We start from the raw sequence: 26911 nt of genomic DNA, 5'->3' as shown, positions 1-26911 counted from the left end.
ACTAATGGCCAATGATTTAATCTTTCATGCCTATGTAATGAAACTTCCATAAATATCCTAACTGAAGGGGTTTAGAGAGCTTCCAGGTTGGGGAACGTGTGGGCATGTAGGGAGGGTGGTGCATCCAGAGAAGGCATGGAATCTTGGTGCACCCCCTCAACCCCCAAGACCCTGCTCTATGCATCTCTTCCATTTGGCTGTTCCCAAGTAAACAGGTAAGAAAGAGTAAAGTGCTTTTCTGAGTTCTGTGAGTTGTTATAGCAAATTATCAAACTTGAGGAGGGGATATGGGAAAGTCCTATTTATAGCCGATCAATTAGAGGTGCACCTGCAACCTGGACTTGCAGTTGGTATCTGAAGTGCCAAGAGAGGGCAGTTTCCTGGGACTGAGCTCTTAACTTGTGGGGTCTGTACTAATTCTAGGAAGTTAGTGTCAGAATTGCTTGGTGTGGAAAACCCACACATTTGGTGTTAGAAATGATGAGGTGAATAGAGGAAAACAGAGTTTTCTCATTTAGAAATAAAAACTAATTCTCTGTTATGTCAGGGTTTAACAGTGTCATTTTAATCAAGAAACACACTAGGTCTCATACTCATCAAAGTTCAGCGATACTAATGTACCTTAATTGCTGTTCCCTCAATTGCAGAATCGCTTCTGTTTTGCAGTATAGACAGAAGTTAAGAAACGTGGTTCTGAAATCAGAAACATCTGCATTTTGGTCTGCTATCTGCCACTTACTAGCTGAATGACTTGGGTAAGCTGCTTAATTTCTTGAAGTCCATGTTTCCCATTCTGTACAATTGGGTTATTGATAGTGCTTACCTCATGCAGTTGTTACTGAGGAGTAAATGAGCTAGTATGTAAATCCTGAGGCCCTCCCAGGCAGAAGGGAGGAGATCTGTGACTCACTCATTACTGTAATCTGCTTTCTACTTATGACAGGGCCAAGAAGCAAAGGATCCATCGGGACATTTTTTTTTTTTTAATTCAGGAAGCTGGGGCAAGTCTCCCGATGCTGTATTTAAGTTAAAAGACGTGTAAGAAGAGCTGCGTTTACCCCCACTTCCTTATATTTACATCCCTCCCTTGTTGTGTATCTTAAGAATCTTCTATATGTTCTGTACTGTAGTTTTCACCTCTACCTTTAGACACCAGTTTCATTCCTGCGTGGGAAACTAGATTAAGAGGGCCAGGAAAATGCTTGTGGTATCTCTGGTACCTAGTGTTTGCTGGGTGGTGGCTTTGGCATCTGGCATTGAGGGCCAGTGATTAAGTCTCCTGACTCAACCTGGCTTTGCCAAATATAGTTTTAATTTACATGAATTCATTTGCATCCCCACTCCCATGGAAATGAAGACAATAATAGGATTTTAAATACTTTTCAGGAATGCTAGATAGTAACCAATGACATTTTCCAATCAGATTGAAAGCTGATTGGAGCTGCATTAGAATGTTGTCTGTGAAGAGGCCAGTGACCTAGTTTGATGCTCTGGTATGAGCTTACATCAACATACCTCTCACTTGGACCCTAAGTCCATTCACATTTTCTATCGGAGTTTAATGAAATTCATCCTGGAGCTGTCCCAGTTTCAGAGCAATTGTATTAGCATCTTTGCTTCATATGAACAAATATTGACCATAGCCTTAATTTCTTAATTTTTTCCTTTTAAAGAAACATAAAAAGGCATTATGGTGCCTCTATGTGGTTAAAGACAAAAATCCAAATTTCTCTTGTTATTGATAGGATAAATGGATAATTTGTCTCAGTTTATAATTTGGATAATTATGTGATGACCCATATAAGTATGGGTCATTTATACATTATTAGCCTGTAACTACATCCTTCCCATCGTAGTGGAACTGTTTCTTTCTCTGAGGGATGAGGAGCACAATGGCTTGGGGGCTCAGTATTGGATGTCTTAAGTATGGTTGAGCCCCAGGAGGAAGGGTGCTCAGTGATTTAGGATCTCTGTGTTAGCTTCTCTATTGAAGTTTTTTGTTTAGGCTATACTCTCTGCCTCAGATTCCTCTTGCTCTTGTGTTTGTGTATGTGTGTGTGTGGGGGGGGGGTGCTGTGGTTGGTGGAGAAGAACCTAAAAATAGTGCTTGAAAGAGTTGCCAAGATCTTAGCTTTGTGTTGGAGAAACCATCTGCTAATCTCAGTGCCTGAAACCAGAATCAAATAAGTTGTTCCGAAATGAGGGTTCAGAAGAACAAATGTTTCCAGGCTTATGTCCTGCAAGGCAGCAGACCTTCTACCTTGTTACTGAGGAGATAAGGTGGGTGAGAATGAGCCTGTGGCTTGGCCAGGCCGAGGGCATCCACCTCCTACCTCTGTGCCTTAGTAGTCTGAATGATGTTTGGTGTGTAATTTAGCCCAACTTTGCCTTAAGTTTGCAGGATGGCAAGTGGAGGAAAGCCGTTGCTCTGTTGCAAATGAAAGAGAGAGAGCATTTTTTAAATTTAATGAATGTATGATATGATTATTATTTTTTAGAACCACAGGCAAGAAGCCTATGAGGCATCATTGTTCTGCAGCAGGATGGTAAGTTCCCCTTGGGAACGTTCTCTCTTCTCTTCCTCCACTCAGGGCCCTGTTGTGGTTACCTCTTCCAGTGCAGAGTTAAGACAGTCTGGGGAATACTAGTTAATTGCTGAGTAGGTAATCAGAATTATAAAGGTCAGTAATAACAGGCAACAACTTACTCATGTTCACAAATAGCAAGATGTGACAAAAGAAATTTATCTTGAAAAAAGCACTTCAGAAATATATTGAGTTTATTTTGTCTCTCTTGGGCTCTGTCTCTCCATCTTTATCTGCCTCTTTCAGTTTCTGTTTCTATCCCCATTTTGGGTTCTGTTTTTTGATATCCCGTGCTGCCGTCTTGTCCCCTTTGTTACTCTTCCCTTTTTGTCACACTCATGCAGAGAAGACCATGAGTACTCCTCCTCTTCGTGTCTGTTAGTCCCTTTTCCTTTCTGTCTCATCTTTTCCATTTACTTTTCTTTCTTCATCCTCTTCTTCTATGTCTTAACCCCAATGTTTGTTTTTTTCCACTAACAGAACTGAAGTACAGCTGGTATTATGAACCATATTTTCATGGCTTGCATTTCACCTGTTTCCGCAAGACTCCTTGCTCCCTGCCTCAATGACCTAGCCAATTGTTTTTGCAAATACCTGGTTTGGAGAGAACAGGGAAGGTGCCTCCCTGGAGCTCACATGCAGCACCCTATGTTCCTTGTACTGGGCCTCAACTTGAGCTTCACTGCTTACTTGTGAAGTCATGTGGTGCAGAATGCCACCCTCAGAGCTTCCCATGGCATTGGGGCCAGAGTCAGCTCCTGGTGCTCTAGAGGCTGTGAGTCACTGAGTGACACCCACTCCCCATGACTGCTGCCATGCTGCACCCTCAGAGGCAGAGAGAATGTCCTGTGCTTCACCTTGAGCCACACATTTCACTTGGGACTGAAACAACTTTCTTAGTGGCCTGAATCAGTCCAGAAGGAAACAGAGGGCACAATCCAAAGGGATTTGGGGGGCAACTTTGAAGGAAGGATTATTTTCAAAGGTGTTTTTAGTCATTAATGTTTCACAAAATATTTTAGCTACCTTATTAATAATTATATAATAACAATAATCACACTGACTTCTATATGTTAGATATACAAATGTGATCATTGAAGAATATTCAAGAGTTCCTTTTGGGACTTAGATTTAAATCCCCCAAACTTTACATGTCCTATAAGGTCCTTGATCCCTCCCTATCTGTCCAACTTGATCTGCAAATGCCCCCCCCCAACCCCCGCAACTCTGTCCTCCTCTTGTTTTGCAAAGTGGACCGAACTGTTTTCCTCCTCAGGACCTTTGCGCATATTGTTTTCTGCCTGGAACGCACTTCTCTCTCTTCTCTTCCTTCACATGGTTAACTCATTGCTGATGTTGTAGTGTCATTTCCATAGGGCATGCTATACACTCTCATCCCACCATCTATATTTTCTTCATAGAATGATGACAAATAAAAGAAGGCAACAGAGGAGACTTTTGATGACAGTCATCAACTTAAGTCTGAGCAAGTGAGTTTTGGTAGGAGTTGGGGGCGGGGTGGGTTTATTGATATAATTTGTGCAGTTGTTTAATATCCACCCCCCCCCCCAGTACATGACTGCAGGGATCATGTTTGTTTTTGTATACTGATGTTTCCCCAGGCCTAGAACAAAATAAACTAAGTACCCACCATGTGCCAGGTGCTTTACTCACATTCTGTGTTACTTTTATCTTCACCCCAGTTCTATAAGCAGAGATTAGCAAACTATAGTCCATGAACAAAATCTGGTCCATTAATCATTTTTGTCAGTAATGTTTTATTAGAAAACAGCCATGTCAATTTATTTATGTATTGTCTTTATCAACTTTTGTGCTATGAGGATAGAATTGAATAGTCACAAGACAGACTCCTTTGTCTGCAAAGCCAAAAGTATTTACTATCTGGCCTACTATAGAAAACGTCTGGCAACCCTTGGTACAAGGCTATGCAGAATCTCTATTTCACAGAAGAGGAAACTGAAGATCAATAAGTTTCAGTAACTTCCTTGTATCTAGATTTCAAGTGACAGAACTAAGAGTCAAAGTCACCATGCCCCCTTTTATTATCTTTCCCCATATACCAGATCTCTTTGCTGACATATGCTTAGGGGAGTAGAGCAAATTTCTACAGGAAAAGTGACATTTGGTCTAGATCTTAAAGGAAAAGTTGGAAGTCTGTAATGGACAAGGGAGGACAAAACATTCTAGACTGAGACACAGATGTATGAGAGAGCTTGCTGTGTTTAGGAGATAGCTGGTCAGACTGACCAAAACATGGTGCTGGTGATCATGGGGACAGTGGGGGGAAATTGACAGGAAAGGAGGCAGCTAGAAGAGAGAAACCTGTGCCAGACCAGGAAGCCTGAACTTTAGCTCCCAAGCCTGTGGTTTCTGTTTTGCTTGTACATCTTCTCTCAGTAAAATAATTTGGGCATTTGTTCTAAATATATTTATTTTATATAAATTATCTGCCTGGAACACTCTATTAGTACTATGTTATATACATTATAAAATGTACAAATATGGAAATTTTAAAAAGATAACTGAAAAAATGAATATTTAGACCAATTTTTATTTTAGTTATTAATGATTCATAATACCTCTTGGCTGTCTTATAATAATGATGATGTTTAATGAGAGTGATGTTAATGAATATGCTTAATTATATTTGAAAATCTTGGCTTAACACTGATACTGCTGTTTGAAGTTATCATTTCAAGATTAGCTTTCTTTAATATGCAATTTTAATGGTAGCACAGTTGAAAATGATAACTCACAAAGATACATGGATTCAAATGAAAGTACGTTGTTGGTTTCACTTACAAATTATGATAATTATTTTTCAAAACTATCCACCAATTATGCAAAAGTTTTTATTTTAATTCATCTAGTATGTTTATTCCTTCCCTGCTGTCAATTGCTTGTCAATATGCAAATGAATTTCAAAGTGTTTTGTTTTCATACTTTACACAATGTGTTCACAATGCGTTCATACCACTGAAACTGTTCACTTGGAATTTTTAAAGCAGTTTAGGAAATTGTGAGTTTAAATATCTGGATTTGGCAGTTTTTGAAGATGATACATACCATTTCCAGCAAGAATCATATAACAAAAGAAAATATTCTAAACATTTGTTTTCCAAATGCTCTCTCCGAAGCCAGGTTTCCCCTGGAAAGAAGTTGTTTCCTCTCTCTCTCTCTCTTACACTGTCACGTTTACCTAGAAATAATAGATTTTGTAGTTATTTTTTGTAAGTCAAGGCATGTCAGTAATAGTTCTGATTATCTTATTGCTTTCACCTCCTACTGTGGGTGACTGAGAGTTCAAACTGGGAATGGGAGAAATGTTTGTCTTGTCATTTTCTGGTCATTCATTAGATTTATTAGTATTTTCTTTAATCCACAGCTTCTTTGAAAGACCTATGAACCATTTGTCCATCTTGTGATGATTACTCTAGTAAAAGTATTCAGTATAACCTGTAAATCCATTTTGTGTGGAATATGTAAACTAAAGTGTATTGTAAAGTGCTCAAGTAAATGGATGACTGAGGGCTCCACTGTCAAATCTTTGAAATCAGTGCATATTTTTTTAAAGATTTTATTTATTTATTCGACAGAGATAGAGACAGCCAGCGAGAGAGGGAACACAAGCAGGGGGAGTGGGAGAGGAAGAAGCAGGCTCCCAGCATAAGAACCTGACGTGGGGCTCGATCCCAGAATGCCGGGATCACACCCTGAGCCGAAGGCAGACGCTCAACCGCTGTGCCACCCAGGTGCCCCTGAAATCAGTGCATATTTTAAACATTAGAAATCCCTAATGAATTTCTTATATTTTAGGTACCTAAAAATAGAAGTTGTAACATTTTACTCCCACACCCTGATGGCTCAACTTGCTTATCCCCTGCGCTCACATACCTTATTTTGGAGACCACTGCTCTGCGAACTGGAGAGAAAACCACAAGCTATTTAATGGGAGGCAGGTGACATGATCAAGTTCAACTTGTCTTTGGGATTATATTTTGTGGCTTTGTGTCTAGACACTTTATGTATTCCCCTAAGGTTGTTACTGTGTGTGTATTCAAATAAATAACTTAGCTGGATTTAAATAATACTATCTAAACATCTTCATAATAGGCAACCACTCTAAGTCTCATGAAGTCTTGTCCAGCCTCATTAGTATCTAGATGCCCTCTGAAGTTCTTTGATAACTCCAGGGGCTTTACACTTTAGGTTGGAGAATAATGTGCATTAGCTACAAGGAGAGGACTGAGGTGACTTAAGCACCTCAATGTGGAAAGAAGAATAGTCATGTTCTGCAAGAGTCAGGGCAAATGCTTTTTGTGACCCTATTAAAACTGAAGATTTAAGAGGAAGAATTATTAGCTCTGACTCCATATTAAAAAAAAAGAGGAAGAAGAATTTAAAAAATGAGAAATGACTCTAGGTTAGGAGTTGCTTGAGGAATTATGCCCTTTTTAAGCCTTAATGAAAATTTTTTAAATGTAAGCATATGAAGATAAAGAACTAACCACTGACCTTGAAACAAGGAGAGAAAAAAATGGAGTTGGTCCCTGAGAAATAGAAGTTGTCAAAACAATATCTACCTAGGTGAAATTTAATAGCCATTTTGGATAAAAGAGCTGTGCTAGTTTATTTTGCAGACCATGTACCCAATACATAAGGGACTTCATCCCTTGTTAAGCCTGCAAGTTTACTTTTGAGAGAAGAATTTTCATTATCTCTTTAGGAAATAATTATGTAAAAAGTTTATTGCCTTATTTCATAATTTTTCCAATTACTGTAATTGTGTGAATTTAGAAGACAAAACAAATTTAAAAATTTAAAGACTACTCTGTGTAGCTGCAAATGACTTACAGCATGGCATCCACATAGAACCATGCCTTCCAAATTCTTGAGTGGTTGGAAAATACATTTTATGTCCTGGGAAAAAGAAATATATATGTATACAAAATGTTAAATTGGAATCTTAACTAAGGTACCAAGATATGATCGATATCAGACACCAGAATGAGTTGTGAGACAGAGCATCTGTTTGGAATTTCAAAGTAGGTGCTTAAAACCTGTTTTTATGACTTTTCAATCCTTTACTAATGGTTGTGAAGGTTGATGTTTGTAGACAGGGGATTTTTTGTAAAGGATTTCTTTGGAGAAAGGTGCTGGATGACTTGTGAGTTTTTACCCCTCTATCATCAAGGGGGAGAATTAGAAGGTGCCTGCCTCTTGCTTCTGACCTTCAACAAGACTGCTCAGAGACCTTAAAAGCAGTCTTGTTGAAGGTCAGAAGCAAGAGGCAGGCATTTCTCATGATGTGAATTATGCATGAGAGAGAGTTGATGTGGTGGTCATCTTCAGTCCTGTTCGATAATGCTAATTAGAGGAGTGATGGCACCCCAGCAGACAGAACAAGCTTTTGGTCACTGATGGAGCCCTTGCAGCTGCAGAAGGAATTGGGTGACCAGCCAGATTGGAGATGAATTGCCTGAGTCTGAGAAGTGGCAACAGAGGATCACAATGCTTGAGAATCTCCAAGGAACTCTCAAATAAGCACTTTAAACACTTTTTTTTTTAATGATTTTTTATTATATTACGTTAGTCACCATACAGTACATCCCCGGTTTCCGATGTAAAGCTCGATGATTCATTAGTTGCGTATAACACCCAGTGCACCATGCAGTACGTGCCCTCCTTACTACCCATCACCAGTCTATCCCATTCCCCCACCCCCCTCCCCTCTGAGGCCCTCAGTTTGTTTCTCATAGTCTATAGTCTCTCATGTTTCATCCCCCCTTCTGATTACCCCCCCTTATCCCTTTCTTCCCCTACCGATCATCCTATTTCTTATGTTCCATAGATGAGAGAAATCATATATTTGTCATTCTCTGCTTGACTTATTTCACTTAGCATTATCTCCTCCAGTGCCGTCCATGTTGCAGCAAATGTTGAGAATTCGTTTTTTCTGATAGCTGAGTAATATTCCATTGTATATATGGACCACAACTTCTTAATCCAGTCATCTGTTGAAGGGCATCTCGGCTCCTTCCACGATTTAGCTATTGTGGACAATGCTGCTATGAACATTGGGGTGCATATGGCCCTCCTCTTCACTACGTCTGTATCTTTGGGGTAAACACCCAGTAGTGCAATGGCTGGATCATAGGGTAGCTCAATTTTTAACTTTTTAAGGGACCTCCACACTGTTTTCCAGAGTGGCTGTACCAACTTGCATTCCCACCAACAATGTAGGAGGGATCCGCTTTCTCCAATCGTCTCCAACAATTGTTGTTTCTTGCCTTGTCTATTTTTGCCATTCTAACTGGCGTAAGGTGGTATCTCAAGGTGGTTTTGATTTGAATTTCCCTGATGGCTAATAATTTTGAACATTTTTTCATGTGTCTGTTAGCCATTTGTATGTCTTCATTGGAAAAGTGTCTGTTTGTATCTTCTGCCCATTTTTTGATTTGTTTATTTGTTTCTCATGTATTGAGTTTGAGAAGTTCTTTGTAGATCTTGGATACCAGTCTTTTATCTGTAGTGTCATTTGCAAATATATGGGCTGCCTCTTAGTTTTTTTGACTGTTTCCTTGGCTGTGCAGAAGGTTTTTATCTTGATGACGTCCCACAAGTTCATTTTATCTTCTGTTTCTCTTGCCTTTGGGGATGTGTCATGAAAAAGGTTGCTTTGGCCGATGTCGTAGAGGTTGCTGCCTATGTTCTCCTCTAGAATTTTGATGGATTCCTGTCTCACATTGAGGTCTTTCATCCATTTGGTGTTTATCTTTGTGTATGGTGTGAGAGAGTGGTCAAGTTTCATTCTTTTGCATGTAGCTGTCCAATTTTCCCAGCACCATTTATTGAAGAGACTGTATTTTTTCCACCAGATGTTTTTTCCTGCTTTATCAAAGATTAGTTGCCCAAAGAGCTGAGGGTCCATTTCTGGGTCCTCTATTCTGTTCCATTGGTCTATGTGTCTGTTTTTGTGCTAGTACCATGCTGTCTTTGTGATCACCGCTTTGTAGTACAGCTCGAAATCCGGCATTGTGATGCCCCCAGCTTTGTTTTTCCTTTTCAACAGTTCCTTGGAGATCCGGAGCCTTTTCTGTTTCCATACAAGTTTAAGGACTATTTGTTCCAGTTCTTTGAAAAATGTCCTCGGTATTTTGATCGGGATAGCATTGAAAGTGTAGATTGCTCTGGGTAGCATGGACATTTTAACTATGTTAATTCTTCCGATCCATGAGCATGGAATATCTTTCCATCTTTTTGTGTCTTCCTCAATGTCTTTCAAGAGTGATTTATAGTTTCTAGAATATAGGTCCTTTACGTCTCTGGTTAAGTTAATTCCAAGGTAACGTATGGTTTTTGGTGCTATTGTAAATGGGATGGATTCCCTAATTACTCTTTCTTCAGTTTCGTTATTCGTGTATAGAAATGCAACTGATTTCTCAGTATTGATTCTGTATCCCGCCACATTACTGAATTGCTCTATAACTTCTAATAGTTTGGGAGTGGATTCTTTTGGGTTTTCCATATAGAGTATCATGTCATCTGCGAAGAGAGACATTTTGACTTCTTCTTTGCCGATTTGGATACCTTTGATCCCTTTTTGTTGTCTGATTGCTGTTGCAAGGACTTCTAGTACTATGTTGAATAATAGTGGCGAGAGTGGGCATCCTTGTTGTGTTCCTGATCTTAAGGGAAAGGCTTCCAGCTTTTCCCCATTGAGAATGATATTTGCTGTAGGCTTTTCATAGATGGCTTTTATGAGATTGAGAAATGTACCCTTTATCCCTACACTCTGAAGGGTTTTAATCAGGAAAGGATGCTGTATTTTGTCAAATGCTTTTTCGGTATCAATTGAGAGGATCATATGGTTCCTGAGTCTTTTCTTATTGATATGATGTATCACATTGATCGATTTGTGAATGTTGAACCACGCTTGCATCCCAGGTATGAATCCCACTTGGTCATGATGGATAATCCTTTTAATGTACTGTTGGATTCTATTAGCAAGTATCTTGTTGAGGATTTTGGCGTCCATATTCATTAGGGAAATCGGTCTGTAATTCTCCTTTTTGATGGGGTCTTTGCCTGGTTTGGGGATCAAGGTAATATTGGCCTCATAGAATGAGTTTGGTAGCTTTCCTTCTGTTTCTATTTTTTGAAATAGCTTTAGGAGAATAGGTATTATTTCTTCTTTGAATGTTTGGTAGAATTCCCCAGGATAACCGCCCGGGCCTGGAGTTTTGTTATTTGGAAGGTTGTTTATCACTGACTCAATCTCTTCATAATTAATTGGCCTGTTTAAGAAATCAATTTCTTCCTGTTTCAGTCTTGGTAGTTTATAGGTTTCCAGGAAGGCCTCCATCTCTTCCAGATTGCTTAGTTTTTTTGGCATATAGCTGTTGATAAAAGTTTCTAATAATCCTTCCAACTTCATTGGTGTTGGTTGTCACCTTTCCTTTTTCATTCATAATTTTAATAATCTGGGTCATTTCTCTTTTCTTTTGGATAAGTCTTGCCAGTGGTCTGTCAATTTTATTGATTCTCTCCAAGAACCAGCTTCTAGTCCTGTTGATTTGCTCTACTGTACTTCTGGTTTCTATTTCATTGATTTCTGCTCTCATCTTGGTCAACTGCTTCCTCGTGAGTGGATTAGGCCTGTCCCTCTGTTGCTGTTCCAGCTTCTTGAGGTGAGAATATAAAAACTGCATTTTAGATTTTTCTATTCTTTTGAGTGAGGCTTGGATGGCTATGTATTTCCCCCTTAGGACTGCCTTTGCAGTATCCCATAGGTTTTGGACCATTGTGTTTTCATTCTTGTTGGTCTCCATAAATTGTTTAAATTGATTTTTGATTTCCTGGTTTATCGAATCATTCCTGAGCAGGATGGTTCTTAGACTCCAAGTGTCTGAGTTTCTTCCAAATTTTTCCTTGTGGTTGAGTTCCAATTTCAGAGCGTTGTGGTCTGAGAATATGCAGGGGATAATTTCAATCTTTTGGTGTCGGTTGAGACCTGTTTTGTGTCCCAGAACATGGTCTATTCTTGAGAATGTTCCATGGGCATTAGAATAGAATGAGTATTCTTTGGTTCTGGGATGTAGTGTTCTATATATATCTATGAGGTCCAACTAGTTGAGTATGGCATTCAAAGCCTTTGATTCTTTGCTTAGTTTTTGCCAGGGTGTTCTGTCTATTTCTGATAGTGGAGTGTTGAGGTCCCCTACTATTAATGTATTTTTATCTATATGTCTCTTTATTGTGGTTAAGAGTTGGCTTGTGTATCTTGCTGCTCCCCTGTTGGGGGCATATATATTTATAATTGTCATATCCACTTGTTGAATACTTCCTTTAAGAATAATATAGTGCCCTTATGCGTCTCTAACTATAGTCTCTAGTTTAAAATCCAATCTATCTGATATGAGAATTGCTACCCCAGCTTTCTTTTGAGGTTCATTGGTGTGAAAGATGGTATTCCATCCCTTTACTTTCAGTCTGAATGTATCTTTAGGTTCAAAATGAGTCTCTTGTAGACAGCAAATGGATGGGTCATTTCTTTTTATCCAGTCTACAACCCTGTGGTATTTTATGGGAGCGTTTAACCCATTTACATTGACACTAAGAACTGAGAGATAGAATTTTAATGATGCCATGTTGCCAGTAAAGTCTTTGTTTGTATCAGTTGTGACTCTCTGTTCTGTATCACTCTTGGGGCCTTTTTACCTTTATAGAACCCCCCTTAATATCTCCTGTAGGGATGGTTTCGTGGTTACGAAATTGGTTAATGACTGGCGATTCTGGAATATCTTTATTACTCCATCAATTCTGAATGATAGCCTTGCTGGATAAAGGATCCTTGGCTGCATGTTTTTCTCTGAAAGAGCTTTAAAAATGCCCCCCAACCCTTTCTCTCATTCCAGGTCTGTGTAGACAGGTCTGATGTAATTCTGATAGCTTTGCCTTGGTATGTGAGAAATTTCTTTGCCCTGGCCACTTTCAATACTGTATCCTTGGATCTAATATTTGCGAATTGCACTATGACGTGACGTGGCGTAGGTTTGTCGTGGTTGAGCTTGGGAGGGGTCCTCTCTGCCTCTTGGACACAAATGTTTGTTTCCCTCACTAGATTAGGGAAGTTTTCAGCTACAATTTGTTCAAATATCTCTTCTAGACCTCTGTTTTTCTCCACCCCCTCGGGGATGCCGATGATTTTGACATTGGAACGTTTCATTGAGTCAGTAATCTCCTGTAACCTACATTCGTGGGCGTGGATTTTTTTAAGTCCAGCTTCTATTTTCATTTTTTCTTCTACTAACCCATCCTCCAATTCACTAATACGTTCCTCTGTCTCGGTGACCCTGGCTGTCAGAGCCTCTAGTTTTGATTGCATTTGGCTCATAGAATTTTTAATTTCTGTCAGATTCGCTCTCATTTCCGCCCTTAGGGATTCTATATTCTCAGTAACATTTTCATTAATACTTTTTTCAAGTGTACTCATCATCTTGACCATTGTTACTCTGAATTCCATTTCTGATAATTTGGTTACATCCATATCCATTATTTCTATGGCAGAGGCCACAGACTCATTGTCTTTTCTTTGCTGGGGGGGACTTCTCCTTCTCGTCATTCTGATGAGGAGAGGTTGCGGGGTTGTCCAGAGCCCAAATTATTGACTGGGACCCAGGCCGTGCGCCCTTGTTTTATAGGGATCTTAGGGATGTGGGCTTCTTCTTTAAAGATTTTATTTATTTATGTGGCAGAGAGCCAACCAGTGAGAGAGGGAACACAAGCAGGGGAGTGGGAGAGGAAGAAGCAGGCTCCCAGCGGAGGAGCCTGTTGAGGGACTCCCTTCTGGAACAGCGGGATCACTCCCTAAGATGAAGACAGGTGCTCAATGACTGCACCACCCAGGCACTCCGGGATGTGGGCTTCTTGATTTTTCAGCCTGCCTTCTGGGGGAGGGGCCTGCCGCACTGAAACTCAGGCAACCCTGTTTGGGTAGAGTCTCCGTGTTCCCTGTGAGGGGGGATGGGGATGGGCACCCTGTGAGCTGGTATTTCCAGGCTTTTGTTCTCTGGCCGCTTTCCCTGGCGGTTTGCTGTGCCTTTTCTGAGGGTCAGAGCAGCAGTAGCCGAATCTTAGCCTCTGTCTCAGAACAGAGGGATTGTGGACCATTCTCCACTGATGATCTGGCCACTTTAACTCTGATTCTGTTGGTGCTGCTCAACCCTGTAGCGTCCTGGGATGTGCGCCCCACACCCGGTGTCCCAGCCCTCACTTCCAGGTGCGTCTCTGTCCTTTGTGTTTCTAATGCCGCCAGCTGCCAGCTTCCAGCCACCCCGCGCGCTCCCGGAGCTCCCGGTCTCAGTCTGGTTCCAGTGAGCACACAGGAGTTCCGGAGTTCCATGAGAAGTCTGGTGGCGCGTGCTCCCGGCTCATGGTCTCAGTCTGCTGTCTGGCAGGTGCCATCTGCGAGTCCGCCCGCTCCCCCGTGCAGGTGGCTACTGCTTCCCGGAGCCTGAAGGCGGCGGCTCCCTCCCCCTTCCGTTTATCTTCCGATATCTTGCGTGGTTTCACGGCTCCCCACTTTGTACCTCAATACTCAGCGCTGGAGATGTTCATTTGTAGAGATCCAGATGTATCTTCCTGCATCTCAGGCTGATTCCATGGATGTTCAGGCTTGTCTGGTACCTATCCAGCTCTACTCAGTGGACCGGCTGAAAAAGGAGTCCCCTACTCCTCCACCATCTTAACTCCCTCCCACTTGAAACACTTGAGAGATGCAGGGAACGAGAAGCTGTCTTAAAATGTTATCAAATAAAACCTTTGTTTCTTCCTTCCTTCTCTTACTTTCTCCTACTATAGCCACAGCAGTAGAGTAAGATGAGGTTTTGGAAGTGTAAGGCAGGCACAAGAAGGAAAAGATAGGACCAGATATTCTGATTGCCAAATTGAGCCTGTTCTTGTGACCTAATATCCCTGGGAACATTTTATAATCTGACAGTGAACTGAAAATGTATGGTACTGCCTAAGTTTGCATGTGCAGGCAGAAGAACTTTCCTCCACTGAATAACATTTAAGCATGTAATAGAAAGAAAAAAATACTTGCTAATTATATTTCATGAATCCTGCCTCTTCAGCATCCTGGTTACATAGCCATCCCTTACTCAGGGCTCCCAGAACAACGAAGCAATAGGACATAGGGAGAGTCCTGCCCTCAGTGATCTGAGGACCTAGAAGCAGGGCTGATGTGGTATATTTTAGTCCCTTTCTCTTTCCTTCTGGCTGCACCAGCAGGACTAGGGGTAGGAGATAATGTTGTGGAGTAAGCAGTTAGTGCTATTTCTTTTGGTCTGCAAGGAGGGACGTTTGGCAGCATCACTTGGTCTTCTCATCAATGAGCTATTAAAGAGCTGATGGGTGTTGTACACTTGGAAAGTAATGCGATGTATATAGGCTCCCAGCTTTTATATATGTCTAATGCAAAAATAACGTCTCATATGATTATATATGATTTTTTTTTCCACAAAAGGAGATGAGGAAATGAGATAATAAACACGGAAGGATTCAGGCATGAGTTGTTTGTGATTCAGGCAAAAGTCACAGCATCTTACCAGTTCAGGGTGGGAAAAGTAGTGAGACTCTATACTGTGCAGGGATTAAGATTATAAATTTTTGAGTCAGGCTGTCAGAGTTTGATCTGGAACCTTAGGTAAGTATAAATCTCTATTTTCTCATTTGTAAAAGGGATAAACTACTGGTCTCATGGGATTATTATAGAAATTAAAGAAGATAATCCTTATAGAGTGCCTGCTATAGTTCCTGTTACTTGATGAGTGTGCAGTAATTGTCAGTTAAGATTATTGTTATTATTTTTAATCTGTAAAGTTAATTCTCAGTGTTTGAGATAGTTATGTTCTATGCAGTCATCATGAACTTTGAATTAGCAAATATTAAACCATTGTTCCTAGGTGAAATAAAGGGTTAGGTTCCTGTGAGCCTCTGTTCACAGTAATTTCATCAACTGATCAATATATAACTTTTTTTATATGTGTTTCTCTGTAAAGACACCTTATTTAATATATACTATTGATTCATTAACATTGAACTCATGGATAATACAGGCCTGAATGAAAATTATCGAATGCACCTATTTTCTCTGTAAGGAACATTCTTGTGCTTAGGAATACCAGACAGTACTTCAGCACTATCTTTGGGGGCTATTTTAAACAGTGAAATCACCAACAAAAAGCACACAAAGGTGTAAAACATGTCATTAACTAGATTTCAGAAGGAGTCTAGTTTATAATATGAAAGCTGAGGGGCACCAGGGTGGATCAGTCTGTTAAGCGTCTGCCTTCAGCTCAGGTCATGATCCCGGGGTCCTGGGATCAAGCCTCACATCAGGCTCCCTGTTCAGGGGGGAGCCTGCTTTTCCCTCTCTCCCTGATTGTGCTCTCTCTCTCTCTGTCAAATAAATAAATAACATCTTAAAAGAAAAATAATATGAGGGCTGAAACAATAAGGCAGTGTGCCAGCTTGTTTTTGACCTCAGCTAGGAATGTGCATGTTGAGCAACTCAAATTTTTGCTTCTCTGCTTGTCTGTGAATTACTGCAGAAGCACAAGAATATTGATTTTGGGATTACAAATAACTTTTAGCAAGTAGGATTCACAAATACAGAATCCATGAATAATGAAGATCAGCTTTATCTGGGTGATCAGCAACTAATGATTCAAGGTCTGCTTGAACATCTCTGGCAAAGGGAGAATGACATACAGACACAGTTCATTCTGTCCTTGGCCAGATCTCACTTTTATAAAACTTGCTAAATTCTTCCCCATGGAACCTTGAAGTAGAACTTTAACATTTCTTTTAAATGACAGTCATTTATGTGTTAGAAGACAGCTACTGTATCTCCTTGGACCCATCTCTATTTCCTATAGCTATTCCCCAAATGATAATACTTTGTCCTCACTATTCTTTTGTCCTCCTTGGAACATGGTTCAGTGTTTTAGAATCTTTTTTAGAGTATACGGCCCATGACTAAAGCTGAGTATCTGAGTGCAAGTTGAGGCCAGATCAGAGCCCCAGAGAAAACTGGTGGTTACCTTTCTCATTCCACATGCTATATTTTGCTAAATATTTTTAGAGTTTATGTGGCAGAGATTGTTAGTGCTCATGCAATAAATATACATTTATGAACATTTCCTTGCCCTGTGCATCTAAATGTAGTCATGTGACTAATTCTTCCCAATGGGATATGAATGGAAATGATAAGCCACCTCTAAGTCTGATCCATGAGAATATAGCACTAAGGCCTCACCTTGAGAGTCATGTGATTCAGATGACATAGACACAAAGTGGAAACAGACTTAGGTCCTGCCTGAATCACCAGATTGTTGAGATCTGTACAGAAGAACCATTCAACCAAACATCATCAGACTTAGCATGACTGTGAAATACAATTTTATTATCTTAAACACTAAGATTTTTGGCAGCTTAAAGTGTTAATTACAGTGACAAATATAATCTATAATAGCTTTTTTGTGCCCGTGTTTTGCTGTTGATGCACAAGGAATGTGCTATAAGATAAAATCCATTGGTTTTTTTTTTAATTTAATTTTTTTAAAGATTTTATTTATTTGGGAAAGAAAGAGAGAGGGAGCTGGAAGGAGAGGGAGAAGAAAATCTGAAGCAGACTCTGTGCTGAGCTCAGAGCCCAATGAGGGCCTTGATCCCACAACTGCAAGATCATGACCTGAGCCAAAACCAAGAGTCAGCTGTTTAATGGACTGAGCCACCCAGGTGTCCCCATTGTTCTTTTTAATACAGGTTGCTACTTAGAATCATACTCCTATCATGAACTTGCTGATTCTTTTGGACTCAAGGCCAATATATCATGTTTTTTCTTGTTAGGTTTTATTTTTTAGATGGAGTAATCCCTTTTCAACTTCTCAAGAACTTCTTAGATCATGATTCTTTTAAGCAGCCATCCTTTTGAATTTTGTGTCTTCCACAAATGTGTAAGCTTTTAAACTGCTCACAAATAAACACTTTATTCTCTAGTACCCTGGGCCTTGGTATTCAGACAACGAGATACTAGTTTTGAGAATTACTGGTCAGTTCTGGCATTGTTTCTTTTTGTTTTTCTCCCTCTTCTGTGCTTTCTGTTCTTAGTAAATTCTGTAGTAAGTTACCACAGTAACTTAATGTAACAACTTATCTGCATTTTTAAAAATCTCCCATTACTTTGAGTCTTAATCTATTGGTCTCTAGGAAACAGATTATTTCCTCTCCTTGAGAAAATATGTATCAATAGTCCAGGTAATGTTATTCTGGAACTTGATGCCAGGGCCCAGAAATAAAACCTCTACCCTTTGCCATCATCTGCAACGCAAAATATTCTCCTACTATTATCTCTCCCTCTTCCAAAATTCTGTTACTTGTAAAAAACTTAAAAAACACTATTGTGTCCTCAAGCTATTTGTTTTCCTAGTGCGGTGGAAAACCATTGCCCTCAAAATTAGAAGACTTTGGTTTGAGTCCTGGTTTTTCTAATTACAAACTTTGAAAAAATACCTTAACTTTTATGAACTTTAGTTGTTTTTGTTTTTAAAAAATTTGTAAATAGGGTTAATAGTTCCCACCCTGGGGGTGCCTGGGTGTCTTAGTCAGTTAAGCAGCTGCTTTTGGCTCAGGTTATGATCCTAGGGTGCTGGGATCGAGCCCCACATTGGGCTCCTTGCTCAGAGGGGAGTCTGCTTCTCTCCTGCTTGCCACTCCCCCTGCTTGTGCTTGCTCTCTTCCTCTCTCTCTCTCTTTCTCTCTCTCTCTCGTCAAATTAATAAATAAAATCTTTAAAAAATAGTTTCTATCCTGGTCACTCCTAAGATTGTGTGAGGATTTGAAGGAATGAAGGGTGCCAAAATGTTCACAGATAGATGAGTGTTAGTGTAGTTCCTGTTTGCTCCAAGGATGCTCCTTGGGTCTCTTCTCTGATGATCCTTCATCCCCCTCATGGATCAGTAGGAGTGTATGGTGATCAGTAGGTCTGATATATTTTGACAGGTTCTCAGATATTACCCTGTATATCTATCCCAGGAAGAGATAAAATCTCCCCTCGACTGTATTGGATCTATGCCTGCTGATTATCATCCTTCAAGGGCAGATGAGGGCACTACTTGTGGGACTGCAGGCACCAGAGTTATTATCAATGGGCTCTACTGCAGAATTCCTCACTGTCCCTCTAGATGCTCCATAAAAAAAAAGCATTTTATGGTCACAGAGATCTGGGAAATGAGGAATCTGTCTTGGAGTTTTACAGTACAACATTAACATATTAAAGGCTCTGAGAAATCCTGCAGGAAAGAAGCCCATTCAACTTTATTTAATTCAGTGGTTCTTAAAATTATCTGACCTTAGAACCCTTTTCATGGGATTTCTACTAACGTCACATTGAACTAGCTTTTAATGGAAGCCTCTTCTGGAAATGTTGGCTTAGGATAGTTAACAGCTAAATACCACTCAATGGATAGAAATATGGCAATTTATTTTTATTCTTTTTTTTTTTTTTTTAAAGATTTTATTTATTTATTTGACAGAGATAGAGACAGCCAGTGAGAGAGGGAACACAAGCAGGGGGAGTGGGAGAGGAAGAAGCAGGCTCACAGCAGAGGAGCCTGATGTGGGGCTCGATCCCAGAACGCCGGGATCACGCCCTGAGCCGAAGGCAGACGCTTAACCGCTGTGCCACCCAGGCGCCCCCAATTTATTTTTATTCTGTTCTTTCCCCCAACCTGACCCTGTCCCAGCAAGGTTTTGGAGAGAACTCACAAACCACTAGTCTGTGTATCAGATTATTAGATGCCCTCACACATACTGAGAGAAGTAGTTCTTTACCTTCATTCCCTCTGCCCTGCCAATTCTCCCAAACCAGCATATTCCCTCCCATGAAGGCATCCTTTAAGCAGTGTGGCATCAAACACTGTGGGGTGCTCCATGGCTTTTGTCTGTGTCACTGAGAACAGGTTCTAAAGGCTGGAGGAAGGAACACAGGGAGTACACTGGGCAGCCTCCTTGTGGCCATCATCTGCTTCTTCACAGACATAGACCATATAGTACCTAGCACAGACATTATAGCTGGATTAAACATAGCCAATCAACTCAGGAAACATGAGATTCAGGCAAATTCTCACCTATTCCTGTAGTCCTCATATTTTCTATTATTGTCCACTCCTTAGGACTTTGCTATGATCCTTGATCAGTTTTACCAAAATGAAACCACTGAGATCTAACTCTAGGTTTTCATTTTTTTGACAGTATGCGCCTCATTGCTGACCCTCCCGCCCCTCTCGTTTTGCCTTCGAAGTCGGCAAGTTCGTAGCTCTGATTATAGCCTCCTTTGTATACTGGGACATCATTACTTACCAATTCTCTCTGCTTCTCTTCTGCCCAAATCATTCTTTTCCATGACATCTTAACACTTTTTCTTATTACGATATGTTAATCACCATACAGTACATCATTAGTTTTTGATGTAGTGTTCCATGATTCATTGTTTGCGTTTAACACCCAGTGCTCCATGCAATACGTGCCCTCCTTAATACCAATTGCTGAGCTGGCCCATCCCCCCATGCCCCTTCCCTCTGAAACCCTCAGTTTGTTTCCCAGAGTCCATAGTCTCTCATGGTTCATTCCCCCTTCTGTTTATCCCCCCCTTCATTATACATCTTAACACTTTCGATGTCTGTTTTGTATTTGTATTATCTCAGTACATCAAGTTTCTCAAAGATTACTAAGGATTTCTTTCTTTCCAGATGTATGAACTTTCCTCAGTTCTTATCCACTTTGACTCCTTTAGACATTTGATAATGCTGACTACTGATTTTTAAAAAACCCTCTTCTCATTGACTTCTATAGCAATGTGCTTTCCTGTTTTCTTTCCCTGCACTTTTTCTGTATCCTTTGCTAGTTCCTACACCACTCTTTAACCCCATTCCCATTCCTGTTTGCCAAAGCAAAGCCAAAGCTAAAGTCATGTTCTCTGCTTTCTATTCTCTACATGTATGTCTCTTGACGTCAGCTAGCACTTCTATGTTGAATGACTTCCAAATCTGTATGAGTCATCTTGTTTTGGCCCTTGCTACAATTACACATTGTCAACTGTCTGTATTTCAAGTATTACAGTACTTGAAAGGGAAATTGAAGGCTTTCACTTACCTCTAAAATGGGTTCTTATAACTGCTTTCTCTTTTTTCCCCCTGATTTTTAAGTATTTGTTTAAATTCCAGTTAGTTAACATACAGTGTAATATTTGCTTCAGTAGTAGAATTTTGTGATTCTTCACTTACATACAATACGCAGTGCTCATCACAGCAAGTGTCCCCCTTAATACCCATCACCCATTTAACCCATCTCCCTTCCTGCTTCCTCTCCAGCAATCCTCAGTTTGTTCTCTATAATTAGGAGGCTATTATGGTTTGCCTATCTCTTTTTTCCCCCATGTTCATCTGTTTCACTTCTTAAATTCCACACGAGTGAAATCATGTGGTATTTGTCTTTCTCTGACTGACTTTTTTTGCTTAGCATAATACACTCTAGCTCCATCCACATCAATACAAATGGCAAGATTTCATTCTTTTTGATGGCTGAGTAATATTCCATTGTGTGTATATATATATATATATATATATATATATAATACCACATCTTATTTATCCATTCATCAGTTGATGCATAGTTGGACTCTTTCCATAATTTGGCTATTGTTGATAATGCTGCTATAAATATGGGGTGCATGTGTCCTTCAAATCAATATTTTTGAGTCCTTTGGTTAAATACCTAATAGTGCAATTGCTGGATCATAGGGTAGTTCTATTTTTAACTTTTCAAGGAAACTCCATACTGTTTTTCCAGTGGCTGCACGGATTTGCGTTCCCACCAACAGTGTAGCAGTGTTCCCCTTTCTCTGCATCTTCCCCAACACTTGTTGTTTCCTATGTTGTTAATTTTAGCTATTCTGTCAGATGTGAGATGGTATCTCACTTTAGTTCTAATTTGTATTTCCCTGATGATGAGTGATGTTGAGCATCTTTTCATGTGTCTGTTAGCCATCTAGGTATCTGCTTGGAAGAATGTCTATTCATGTCTTCTGCCAATTTCTTAACTGGATTATTTTCTTTCTGAGTGTTGAGTTTGATGAGTTCTTTATAGATTTTGGATACTAACCCTTTATCCAATATGTCATTTGCAAATATCTTTTCCAATTCTGAAGGTTGCCTTTTAGTTTTGTTGATTATCTTCTTCACTGTGCAGAAGCTTTTAATTTTGATAAAGTCCCAATAGTTCATTTTTGCTTTTGTTTCCTTTGCCTCCAGAGATATGTCTAAGAAGAAGTTGCTAAAGTTGAGGTCAAAGAGGTTGCCGCATATATTCCCTTCAGGGATTTTGATGGTTTCCTGCCCCACGTTAAGGTCTTCCATCCATTTTGAGTCTATTTTTGTGTATGGTGTAAGAAAGTGGTCTAGTTTTTTGTTTTTGTTTTTGTTTTTGTTTTGCATGTTGCTGTCCAGTTTTCCTCACACTATTTTTGAAGAGATTATCTTTTTTCCGTTGGATATTCTCTCCTGCTTTGTTGAAGATTAGTTGACTATACAGTTGTGGAGCCATTTCTGGGTTTTCTATTCTGTTCGTTTGATCTCTGTGTCTGTTTTTATGGCAGTACCATACTATCTTGATCACTACAGCTTTGTAATGTAACTTTAAGTCTGGAATTGTGTTGCCTCCAACTTTGCTTTTCTTTTTCAAGGTTGCTTTGGCTATTCAGGGTCTTTTGTGGTTCCATACAAATTTTAGGATTGTTTGTTCAAGCTCTGTGAAAAATGTCAGTGGTATTTTGATGGGGATTGCATTAAATGTGTAGATTGCTTTGGGTAGTATAAACATTTTAATGTTATTTATTCTTCTAATCTATGAGCATGGAATGTTTTTCCATTTCTTTGTGTCCTCTTCAATTTCTTTCATCAGTGTTCTATAGTTTTCAGAGTACAGACCTTTTACCTCTTTGATTAGGTTTATTCCTAGGTATCTTATGGTTTTTGGTACTATTGCAAATGGGATCGATTCCTTGATTTCTCTTTCTGCTGCCTCATTATTGGTATATAGAAATGCCACAGATTTCGGAATGTTGATTTTGTATTCTGATACTTTGCTGAATTCATGTATGAGTTCTAGCAATTTTTTGGTGGTGTCTTGCAGGTTTTCTACAGAGTATCATGTTTTCTGCAAATTGTGAAAGTTTGACTTATTCCTTGACAATTTGGATGCCTTTTATTTCTTTTTGTTGTCTGATTGCTGAGAGTAGCACTTCCAGTATGATTTTAAATAACAATGGTGTGAGTGGACATTGCTCTCTTGTTCCTGACTGTAGAAGAAAAGCTCTCAGTTTTCCCCATTAAGGATTATATCAGATAGATCAGCTGTGCGTCTTTCGTATATGGCCTTTATGATGTTGAGATATGTTCCATCTATCCCTACTTTGTTAAGGGATTTTTTTTTTTTTAAATCAGGAAAGTATGCTGTATTTTGTCAGATGCTTTTTCTGGATCTATTGAGAGGATCATATGGTTCTTATCCTTTCTTTTATCATTGTGATGTATCATGTTGATTGATTTACAAATATTGGACCATCTTGCAGTGTAGGAATAAATCTTACTTGATAGTGGTGAATGATTTTTTTTAATGTACTGTTGGATTTGACTTGCTAGTATTTTCTTGAGAATTTTTGATCCATGATCATCAGGAATATTGGCCTGTAATTCTTTTTAGTGGGGTCTTTGGTTTTGGAATCAAGGTAATGCTGGCCTCATAGAATGAGTTTAAAAATTTTCCTTCCATTTCTGATTTTTGGAAGAGTTTGAGAAGAATAGGTATTAACTCTTCTTTGAATGATTGATAGAATTCCTCTGGGAAGCCATATGATACAGGACTTTTGTTTTCTGGGAGATTTTTGATTACTGATTCAATTTCTTTGTTGGTTATCTGTCTGTTCATGTTTTCTATTTCTTCCTGTTTCAGTTTTTGTAGTTAATATGTTTCTAGGAATTTATCCCCTTCTTCCAATTTGTTGGCATGTAATTTTTCATAATATTCTCTTATAATTGTTTGTATTTCTGTGGTGTTAGTTGTGATCTCTCCTCTCCATGATTTTATTTATTTCGGTCCATTCTCTTTTTTTTGATAGACCTGGTTAGGGGTTTATCAATTTTATTACTTCTTTCAAAGAACCAGCTCCTAGTTTCATTGATCTGCTCTGGTTTTTTACTTTGTTTTGTTTTGTTTCTGTATCATTTATTTCTGCACTAATCTTTTATTATTTCCCTTCTTTTGCTGGTTCTAGCTTCATTTGTTGTTCTTTTTCTAGCTTCTTTGGGTGCGTATTTGAGATTTTTCTTGCTTTTTGAGGTAGGTCTGTATTGCTATATAATTCCCTCTTATGACCGCTTTTGTTGCATCTCCAAGGTTTTGGGCTGTCATGCTTTCATTTTCATTTTCATGTCCTGTTTTCATTTGCATTGCTTCCATGTATTTTTAAAAATTCTTCTTCAATTTCCTGGTTGACTCATTTATTCTTCAGTAGAATATTCTTTAACATCTATGTATTTGTGGCCTTTTCAAATTTTTTCTTGTTGTTGACTTCAAGTTTCATGGTGTTGTAGTCTGAAAATATGCAGGATATGATCTCAATCTTTTTGCACTTGTTGAGGCCTTAATTGTGACCCAATATGTGATCTATTCTGGAGAATGTCCCATGTGCACTGGAGAAGAATGTGTATTGTGCTGCTTTAGGATGAAATGTTCTGAATGTATCTGTTAAGTCCATCTGGTCCAGTGTGTCATTCAAAGCCATTGTTCCCTTGTTGATTTTCTGCTTGAATGATCTGTCCATTGCTATAAATGGGGTATTAAAGTCCCCTACTATTATTGGATTATCATTAATGAGCTTCTTTATGTTTGTTATTAATTGATTTATATATTTGGTTGCTTCCAAGTTGGGGCATAAATATTTACAATTGTTAGATCTTCTTGATGGATAGACCCTTAATTATGATATAATGCCCTTCTTCATGTCTTGTTACAGTCTTTGTTTTAAAATCTAGTTTGTCGATATAAGTATGGCTACTTTGGCTTTCTTTTGCCATCCATTAGTATGATAGATTGTTCTTCATCCCCTCACTTTCAATCTGTAGCTGCCTCGTAGGCAGCATGTAGATGGATTTTTTTTTTTTATCCATTCTGATGCCCTATGTCTTTTCATTGGAGCATTCAGTCCATTTACATTCAGAGTGATTATTGAGAGATATGAATTTAGTGCCATTGTGTTACCTGTAGAGTTAGTGTTTCTGGTGATGTACTCTGGTCTTTTCTAGTCTTTGTTGCTTTTAGTCTTTCTTCTCCACTCAAAAAGTCCCCCTTAAAATTTCCTGTAGGGCTGGTTTTGTGTTATGACCTCCTTTAGTTTTTGTCTGGGAAACTCCTTATCTCTCCTTCTATTTTGAATGACAGCCTTGCTGGATAAAGAATTCTTGGGTATGTATTTTTCCCATTCAGCACATCTAATATTTCCTTCCATTCTTTTCTGGCCTGCCAACTCTTTGGGACAGATCTGCTGCCAACCTGATTGGTCTTGCCTTGTAGTTTAAGGATCTTTTTCCGGGGCGCCTGGGTGGCACAGCAGTTAAGCGTCTGCCTTCGGCTCAGGGCATGATCCTGGCGTTGTGGGATCGAGCCCCACATCAGGCTCCTCCGCTATGAGCCTGCTTCTTCCTCTCCCACTCCCCCTGCTTGTGTTCTCTCTCTCGCTGGCTGTCTCTATCTCTGTCAAATAAATAATAAAATAAAATCTTTAAAAAAAAAAAAGGATCTTTTTCCCTTGCTGCTTTTAGTATTCTTTCCTTGCCTGTATATTTTGTGAATTTGACTATGATATGTCTTGGCAATGGCCAGCTTTTTTTTTTTTTTAACTTAATGGGAGTTCTCTGTGCTTCTTGGATTTTGATGTCTGTGTCTTCCCCCAGATTAGGGAAATTTTCAACTGTAATTTGTTTGAATAAACCTTCTTCCCCTTTGTCTCTCTCTTCATCTTCTGGGACTCCTATGATATGAATGTTATCACATTTTACTAAGTCACTGAGTTGTCTAAGTCTACCTTTGTGCTCCATTACTTTTATTTCCCTCTTCTTTTTGGCTTCATTATTTTCCATAATTTTGTTCTTTTTATCACTGATTCACTCCTCTGCTTTGCCTATTCTCACTTATATGGCCTTCATTTGTGTTTGCATCTCGGCTATGGCATTTTTATTTTCAACCTGAGTAGATTTTAGTTTTTTTATCTCTGTAGTAAGAAATTCTCTAGTGTCTCCTATGCTTTTTTCAAGCCCAGCTAGTATACTAATGATTATTGTTTTAAATTCTAGTTCAGACATCTTACTTATGTCTGTATTGATTAAATCCCTGGCTGTGAGTTCTACTTCATGTTCTTTCTTTTGGGGTGAATTCCTCTGTCTCATCATTTTGTTCAGAAAAGAAGAGAAAAAAGAACAACAAAAACAAAAAACAAGACAAAACAAAAAACATAAAACCCAAAAACAAAGCAAGAAACAACAACAAAAAAAACTCAAGAAAAACAAAAACACAAAGCATGAAAACCGAAAGAAAACCCCCCCAAAAACACTGACTAGATTCTGTGTGTGTATTGGTTTGCTTGTTAAAAGAATCTAGATTCCAAATTAAAAAAAAAATAAATACAATAAAATGAAAGTAAACAAAAAAGAAATATATATGAAAAATATAAATAAAAATTAAAAAAATTAATAATGAAATATTTAAAAAGGAATTGGAAAATATAAGAAAATAAATGAAAAGAAATAAAGAATAAGAGTAAAAAGGAAGCTTGATCCTATTTTCCCTAGTGCTGAAGCTTTGCAGCACTATGTGATCAATAAATTTGGTGTGAGTTGGTTGTTTATTCTGGTCTTCTGGGTGAGGGGCCTGCTGCACTGATTCTCAGGATGACTTGTTTCAGTGGAAAAGCTTGCTCAGGACACAGCGGGGTGGGGCCTGGTGTCCACTGCACCTTGGCGCCACCTGTTCTTTCTGTGACCGAGGGGATCCTCAGACCATCCTGTCACTCCTGGGATTCTGCCCCCTTCACCACCTGAGCACCTTTAATCCAGGCACATCCCCCACAGAAGGGTATTTAAAAGTTCAGATTTCATGCTCTACCGCTTCTAATACTTTGCAATAGA

Source organism: Ursus arctos, unplaced genomic scaffold (assembly GCF_023065955.2).
Source record: "Ursus arctos isolate Adak ecotype North America unplaced genomic scaffold, UrsArc2.0 scaffold_13, whole genome shotgun sequence".
Lineage (NCBI taxonomy): Eukaryota > Metazoa > Chordata > Mammalia > Carnivora > Ursidae > Ursus > Ursus arctos.
This window is presented reverse-complemented; position numbering follows the sequence as displayed.